This window comes from Pseudophryne corroboree, chromosome 6 (genome assembly GCF_028390025.1).
Source record: "Pseudophryne corroboree isolate aPseCor3 chromosome 6, aPseCor3.hap2, whole genome shotgun sequence".
In the NCBI taxonomy this organism is placed as follows: Eukaryota; Metazoa; Chordata; class Amphibia; order Anura; family Myobatrachidae; genus Pseudophryne; species Pseudophryne corroboree.
In genome coordinates, this window is record NC_086449.1 from 132,715,761 (window position 1) to 132,724,029 (window position 8,269).

Here is an 8,269-nt window from a genome sequence, read left to right on the forward strand (position 1 = left end):
CGTTGAGAATTTTCTACCCACATACAGCAATGCTTGAACAGAGTAAGGCCCTGTGAGAAGTTGTTGTCCTTTGATATTTTATGCTGCTAATTTGAGGGCATAGAAAGTGCTAAATCCATTCCAAAATCTCCCAGGAAAAGTGTGCTCTATTTATTATTTCACATGTTCTTGTCCCCCCAGCAGGATTTAATATCTTACCATTAGCCTGTGAGTACATTTATGTTAAGTGAAAAACACTTGTGAATGGCTGTAGCTTGCTCTGGAAAGCCCTGGCTGCACAATGATCTAGAATCACAGTGGCTGGTTAGTTAGAATCTGGAGCTCTCTCTTGTTTTAAACAATTTGTTTTCATTGATTTTCAAACTATAGACCACTCTAACAGTTGGTGATGTCTGGCTTTTAAACCCTCAGCTCATTGCTGGCAATTTGGATTTTCACCCTCTAAACTATTGGATAATACGGCAATTTGGAGGAAAAAATTGTGGACGATGTTACTTACTGCAAAAATCATAGGCTGTTGCGTTTTCCCTGAAGCTCAACAGGGGAAAGGGTGGATCTTGTCAATTTCTCTAACGTCCTAGAGGATGCTGGGACTCCGTAAGGACCATGGGGATAGACTGGCTCCGCAGGAGACATGGGCACTTTAAGAAAGACTTTGGATCTGGGTGTGCACTGGCTCCTCCCTCTATGCCCCTCCTCCAGACCTCAGTTAGATACTGTGCCCAGTGGAGACTGGGTGCATTTCAGGGAGCTCTCCTGAGTTTCCTGTAAAGAAAGTATTTTAGTTAGGTTTTTTTATGTTCAGGGAGCCTGCTGGCAACAGGCTCCCTGCATCGAGGGACTGAGGAGAGAGAAACAGACCCACTTCTCTGAGTTTCAGGGCTCTGTTTCTTAGGCTACTGGACACCATTAGCTCCAGAGGGATCGGTACGCAGGTCTCACCCTCGCCGTCCGTCCCAGAGCCGTGCCGCCGTCCTCCTCGCAGAGCCGGAAGATAGAAGCCGGGTGAGTATGAGAGGAAAAGACTTCAGAGGCGGCAGAAGACAGCGTGATCTTCATAGAGGTAACGCACAGCAGTGAAGCTGTGCGCCATTGCTCCCATTCACCTCACACACATCGGTCACTGTAAGGGTGCAGGGCAGACTCCAGTGTCGACTACGATGATGCAAAATTACAGCCAAAAGTGGCTAAATGTATTCGATATATGATTATTGCAATAAAAGATATTTTGCATATCACAGAGGAACCCCCTGTCCCTGACACGAGGGTACACATGTATAAGGAAAAGAAACCTGAGGTCACCTTTCCCTCCTCACATGAGCTGAACGAATTATGCGAAAAAGCGTGGGAAACTCCAGACAAAAAACTGCAGATTCCCAAAAGGATTCTTATAGTGTATCCTTTCCCGCCAAAGGACAGAATACGGTGGGAATCCTCCCCTAGGGTAGACAAGGCTTTGACACGCTTATCAAAAAAGATAGCGCTCCCATCCCAAGATACGGCTACCCTCAAGGATCCTACTGACCGCAAGCAGGAGGTTACCTTGAAGTCCATTTACACACATTCTGGTACGTTACTCAGACCGGCAATTGTGTCTGCCTGGGTTTGTAGTGCTGTAGCAGCATGGACAGATTCCTTATCAGCGGATATTGAGACCCTTAATAAGGATACCATTTTAATTACCCTAGGGCATATAAAAGATGCTGTCTTATATATGAGGGATGCTCAAAGAGACTTTATTTTACTGGGTTCCAGAATAAACGCTATGTCTATTTCTGCTAGGCGAGTCTTATGGACCCGACAGTGGACAGGTGATGCCGACTCAAAGAGGCATATGGAGTTTTTGCCTTACAAAGGTGAGGAATTGTTTGGAGAGGGCCTCTCGGACCTTGTCTCCACAGCTACGGCAGGTAAATCGAATTTTTTGCCTTATATTCCCTCACAATCTAAGAAAGCGCCTCATTATCAAATGCAGTCCTTTCGTTCAAATAAAAGCAAAAGAGTACGTGCATCGTCCTTTCTTGCCAGAGGTAAGGGCAGAGGGAAAAAGCTGCACAACACAGCTAGTTCCCAGGAACAGAACTCCTCCTCGGCCTTTGCAAAATCCACCGCATGACGCTGGGGCTCCCCTGAGGGAGTCCGCTCCAGTGGGGGCACGTCTTCGACTTTTCAGCCACATCTGGGTTCACTCACGGGTGGATCCCTGGGCAATAGAAATTGTTTCCCAGGGATACAAGCTGGAATTCGAAGAGGTGCCTCCTCTGGAAAGGGAGATAGTGTTACATGCGACTTCTCCCCTGGAAAGGGAGATAGTGTTACATGCGATTCACAAATTGTGTCTTCAACAAGTGGTGGTCGAGGTTCCCCTGCTTCAAAGAGGGAAGGGGTACTACTCAACTCTGTTTGTGGTCCCGAAACCGGACGGTTCGGTCAGACCCATTTTGAATTTAAAATCCCTGAACCTTTTACTTAAAACGGTTCAAATTCAAAATTGAATCGCTCAGAGCGGTCATCGCCAGCCTGGAAGGGGGGGATTTTATGGTATCTCTGGACATAAAGGATGCATACCTGCATGTTCCCATATATCCTCCTCATCAGGCGTACCTGAGATTTGCGGTACAGGATTGTCATTACCAGTTTCAGACGTTGCCGTTTGGGCTTTCCACGGCCCCGAGAATTTTCACCAAGGTAATGGCGGAAATGATGGTGTCACAATTATCCCGTACTTGGACGATCTCCTCATAAAACCGAGATCACGGGAGAAGTTGCTGAACAGCGTATCACTTTCACCTGAAGGTGTTACAGCGACACGGCTGGATTCTCAATATTCCAAAGTCGCAGCTGAATCCTACGACTCGTCTGCCCTTCTTGGGCATGATTCTGGACACAGACCAGAAAAGGGTTTTTCTTCCGATAGAAAAAGCGCAGGAACTCATGACTCTAGTCAAGAACCTGTTGAAGCCAAAACAAGTGTCAGTGCATCACTGCACTCAAGTCCTGGGAAAAAAGGTGGCGACGTACGAAGCCATTCCCTTCGGCAGGTTCCATGCAAGGACTTTCCAATGGGACCTATTGGACAAATGGTCCGGGTCACATCTGCAAATGCATCAGCGGATCACCCTGTTCCCCAGGGCCAGGGTATCTCTCCTGTGGTGGCTGCAGAGTGCTCACCTTCTAGAGGGCCGCAGGTTCGGCATTCAGGATTGGATCCTGGTGACCACGGACGCGAGCCTCCGAGGTTGGGGAGCAGTCACACAGGGAAGAAATTTCCAAGGCCTTTGGTCAAGTCAAGAGACTTGTCTTCACATCAGCATCCTGGAACTAAGGGCCATATACAACGCCCTACGGCAAGCGGAGACCTTACTTCGCGACCGACCAGTTCTGATCCAGTCAGACAACGTCATCGCAGTAGCTCATGTAAACCGCCAGGGCGGCACAAGGAGCAGGGTGGCGATGGCGGAAGCCACCAGAATTCTTCGCTGGGCGGAGAATCATGTAAGCGCACTGTCGGCAGTTTTCGTTCCGGGAGTGGACAACTGGGAAGCAGACTTCCTCAGCAGACACGACCTGCATCCGGGAGAGTGGGGACTTCATCAGGATGTCTTTGCACAGATTGCAAGTCGGTGGGAACTGCCCCAAATAGACATGATGGCGTCCCTTCTCAACAAAAAGCTACAAAGGTATTGCGCCAGGTCAAGAGATCCTCAGGCGGTAGCTGTGGACGCCCTAGTGACATCGTGGGTGTTCCAGTCGGTCTATGTATTTCCTCCTCTTCCTCTCATACCCAAGGTGTTGAGAATAATTAGAAAAAGAGGAGTCAGAATAATACTCATTGTTCCGGATTGGCCACGAAGGACCTGGTATCCGTATCTGCAGGAAATGCTCACAGAAGATCCGTGGCCTCTTCCTCTAAGACAGGACCTGTTGCAACAGGGTCCCTGTCTGTTCCAAGACTTACCGCGGCTGCGTTTGACGGCATGGCGGTTGAACGCCGGATCCTAGCGGAAAAAGGTATTCCGGATGAGGTCATTCCTACGCTAATAAAGGCTAGGAAGGACGTGACATCTAAACATTATCACCGAATATGGCGAAAATATGTTTCTTGGTGTGAGGCCAGGAATGCTCCTATGGAAGAATTCCATCTAGGCCGTTTTCTTCATTTCCTACAAACTGGAGTGAATTTGGGCCTAAAATTAGGCTCCATTAAAGTTCAGATTTCGGCCTTATCCATTTTCTTTCAAAAGGAATTGGCCTCTCTACCTGAAGTACAGACGTTTGTGAAGGGAGTACTGCATATTCAGCCTCCTTTTGTACCTCCGGTGGCGCCTTGGGACCTTAACGTGGTGTTAAGTTTCCTTAAGTCACATTGGTTTGAACTACTTAGAACAGTGGAGTTGAAATATCTCACTTGGAAGGTGGTCATGTTGTTAGCCTTGGCTTTCGGCTAGGCGAGTTTCGGAATTAGCGGCTTTATTACATAAAAGCCCCTATCTGGTTTTCCATATGGATAGAGCGGAATTGCGGACCCGTCCTCAATTCCTACCTAAGGTGGTCTCATCCTTTCATATGAACCAACCTATTGTTGTGCCTGTGGCTACACGTGACTTGGAGGATTCCGAGTCCCTTGATGTGGTCAGGGCTTTGAAAATTTACGTGGCCAGAACGGCTAGGATCAGAAAAACAGAAGCACTGTTTGTCCTGTATGCAGCCAACAAGGTCGGCGGCCCTGCTTCAAAGCAGACTATTGCTCGCTGGATCTGTAACACGATTCAGCAGGCGCATTCTACGGCAGGATTGCCGTTACCAAAATTGGTTAAGGCCCATTCCACTAGGAAGGTGGGCTCGTCTTGGGCGGCTGCCCGAGGGGTCTCGGCACTACAGCTGTGCCGAGCTGCTACTTGGTCGGGGTCAAACACTTTTGCAAAATTCTATAAGTTTGATACCCTGGCTGAGGAGAACCTCCTGTTTGCTCAATCGGTGCTGCAGTGTCATCCACACTTTCCCGCCCGTTTGGGAGCTTTGGTATAATCCCCATGGTCCTTATGGAGTCCCAGCGTCCTCTAGGACGTTAGAGAAAATAAGATTTTAAACCTAACGGTAAATCTTTTTCTCGAAATCCGTAGAGGATAATGGGCGCCCGTCCCAAGTGCGGACTTCTTCTGCAAGACTTGTATATAGTTTTGCTTACATAAGGGTTGTTATAGTTTTCATCGGTCTTGGACTGATGCTATGTTGTTTTCATACTGTTAACTGGTTAGTATATCACAAGTTATACGGTGTGATTGGTGTGGCTGGTATGAATCTTGCCCTTGGATTAACAAAAATCCTTTCCTCGTACTGTCCGTCTCCTCTGGGCACAGTTTCTCTAACAATGGTCTGGTGGAGGGACATAGAGGGAGGAGCCAGTGCACACCCAGATCCAAAGTCTTTCTTAAAGTGCCCATGTCTCCTGCGGAGCCCGTCTATCCCCATGGTCCTTACGGAGTCCCAGCATCCTCTACGGACTACGAGAAAAAGATTTACCGGTAGGTTTAAAATCTTATTAGAGTGGTAAAAGTGTCAGGAATTAGTCTGTATCTGTATATAAGCAGGGAAGGGCAGGAGAAGTCTGCGTCACATCTAGGCAATGTACTTTGGTGACAGGATGTATGATTATTCCATAAAGCAGCGGTTCTCAAACTGGGTCGCGACCATCTCAGCATGGGGTCGCGACTGCATGTTGCTGGTCGTTAGGCTGATGACTCTGATCTCAAGCCAGTGATCTGAGGAGTCTAAAAATTCAGGTGAATTGTCTGTTACTTCAACGTGAGTAAAATAAAGAATGATACTCCCCTTATGGTCTTTACTGGATTTCCAAAGGTGTTGTCCTTTTTGAAATGATTAGTTCCCAGCAGTTGATCGTCATGGAGTTCAGGCACATGGGTAGAGATAAAAACTGCAATGTGTAAAGTAATTTCTGGACATAAATTTAGTGCAGAGATTTTTCACATTATCTTTCAATTATTTCGAATATCTCTCGCGTACCAAGACTCGCAGTGTGTAATATGAAGACAAGCATGTAAAGGTTTCTTTCACATTTATAAGCGGTGCGTACCGATACGCACGGATGGTATTATATTTCAGGCGCATCATGGTTTCTTTGCTGGAATAGTGGTCTTTCAAAGAAGGTTTGTAGACTGATTAGCTTAAAAAAGTATTCACAGAAAAAAACACAAAAACAGACACCACAATGTTAAAAACTTGAGGAAGGAGGTTTGAGGTCACTCCAAATACACTCCCGTGTTGGTACTGTGTCCAAATTCCGGAGTAAGGTCACTGCAGGATGTGTATGGAGATCACTCTTACCTTCCTTTTCTCTGTGGGTTATCTGGAAGCACTATTGGACCAACATGTTCCGGGACACCTGTCCATTTAACCCTTATTTATTGATAAATAAACTGCTACAAGCAGGCTGCACTCCTGGCTCCCTCAACTACATGCAGATGTGCACCTGGGGCTTCTGAGATGTAGGATACTTACAGATGAAACGGGCAGCTAGAAGCGGGCTGCAGTGAGACTCTGATAATCCAGCTCTCAGCGATCAGGACTCTGAGGGGGCAATTCAGATGTTCCGGGCACCCCATGCTGGACATCTAAACTAATTAGCCGCGGCAGACACCTTTTTCTTGCAGGCTCCGGAGGTGCGAAAAAAAATGTGTGAAAGGTCTATAGTTTGGGCTTTCAAAGCACCTAAACCAGGAATTCAGACACCCGTGTAAGAACTTTATATGGGTTTTGTCGCTTTGTGGGAAGCAGCAGCAGGGGAGGATGAGGGGGAAGGAGGGGAGCACTGAGAAGAGACTTTATGGGATGTGTCTGTGGATGGGGCGGAATAGGGGAGCACACAGTGTAGGATGTGGAGGGGGAACGGGAAACTCATTGAACACCCACTGCCTCTCTCTAGTCACCCTCTATCACCCACAGCCTCCCTCTATAATCCCCCATTGCCTACTGCCTCCCCCTGTAACCCTCTGCCTCCCTCTTGTCACACTTGGCCAACTCTGGTGTACAGGATGGCCAAACCAGTCCTCAAGATCTACCAACAGTTCACATTTTCCAGACCACCCAGCTGGTGCACAGGTGTAGTCATTACTAATTAAGATGTGCTGCATTCATTCCTAACGGACAGTTCTACAGATCTCCAGGAGGCCTGGAAAACATGAACTGTTGGTAGATCTCGAGGACCGGTTTGGCCAGCCCTGCTGTACACCCACGGTCTCCCCCTGCCAACCTTTGCTTCCCCATCACCCTCTGCCTTTCCCTAATCATCCTCTGCCATCCCCCTGTCACCATCTGCCAACTCCCTGTCACCCTCTGCCATCTACCATTACCTGCATCCCCTGTAACCCTCTACCTCTCCTTTGTCACCCTCTGCCATCTCCATCACCTACAACCTCGATCTGACAACCTATGCCTCCCTGTCACCCTCTGCCATTCTTCTGTCCCCACTGCCTCCTGCCATCCTTGTTCCCCGATGCCTCCCTGTTCCTCAATGCCTCCCTCTGCCTTTCCCTAGTCCCCCTTCACTCTCTGCCATCCCCCTGTCACCTACTGCTTACTTCTGCCACCCTATGCCTCCCCCTGTCTCCCTGTGTCTTCCTCTGCCTATCCCTATTTACCTTCTGTCTCACTCTGCCACCCCATGTCACCGTCTGCTTCGCCCTGTCACCCACTGTCTCTCCCAGCCAGCCACTGCTTAAACCTCTCTCCTACTTCCACCCACTGCCTTCCCCTGTCATCCACTGCTACCCCCAAAGCCTTCACAGCATGAAAATATAAAAAAACACACGCAGGGCAGGCACTCCGAAAGCCGAAAAGAAACGACTGCGATTGTGTAAGAAATTGCAGTAGCGGTCACTTTACGTCTGCTTTGTGCCTCCGCAATGCGACTGTGCATGTGTGATCTGCGGCCATTCTGCTGTAACTTTTTTATTGTTTGCCATCTCAGAACATAATAGTTTAAGAACCCCTGCTATAGACTAAAGGTGCATACACACTGGGCGTTTTTGCCCAGCGTGTATGCAGAGCGATGATGCATACACACTGAGCGAGTTTCATCCCAACCCAGCGATGTTCACGGGGGTGAACCAATTTCCACAGTAGGAGACTGTGGAAAGTGATTCACTCGGCTTGTAAAACAAGCTGATGGACGGCGGCGGCCAACGATGATGCGGGTGCGCGCATCAGCGCTCATCGCCCGGCCATACACACTAGGAGATTTTGAGCTCAA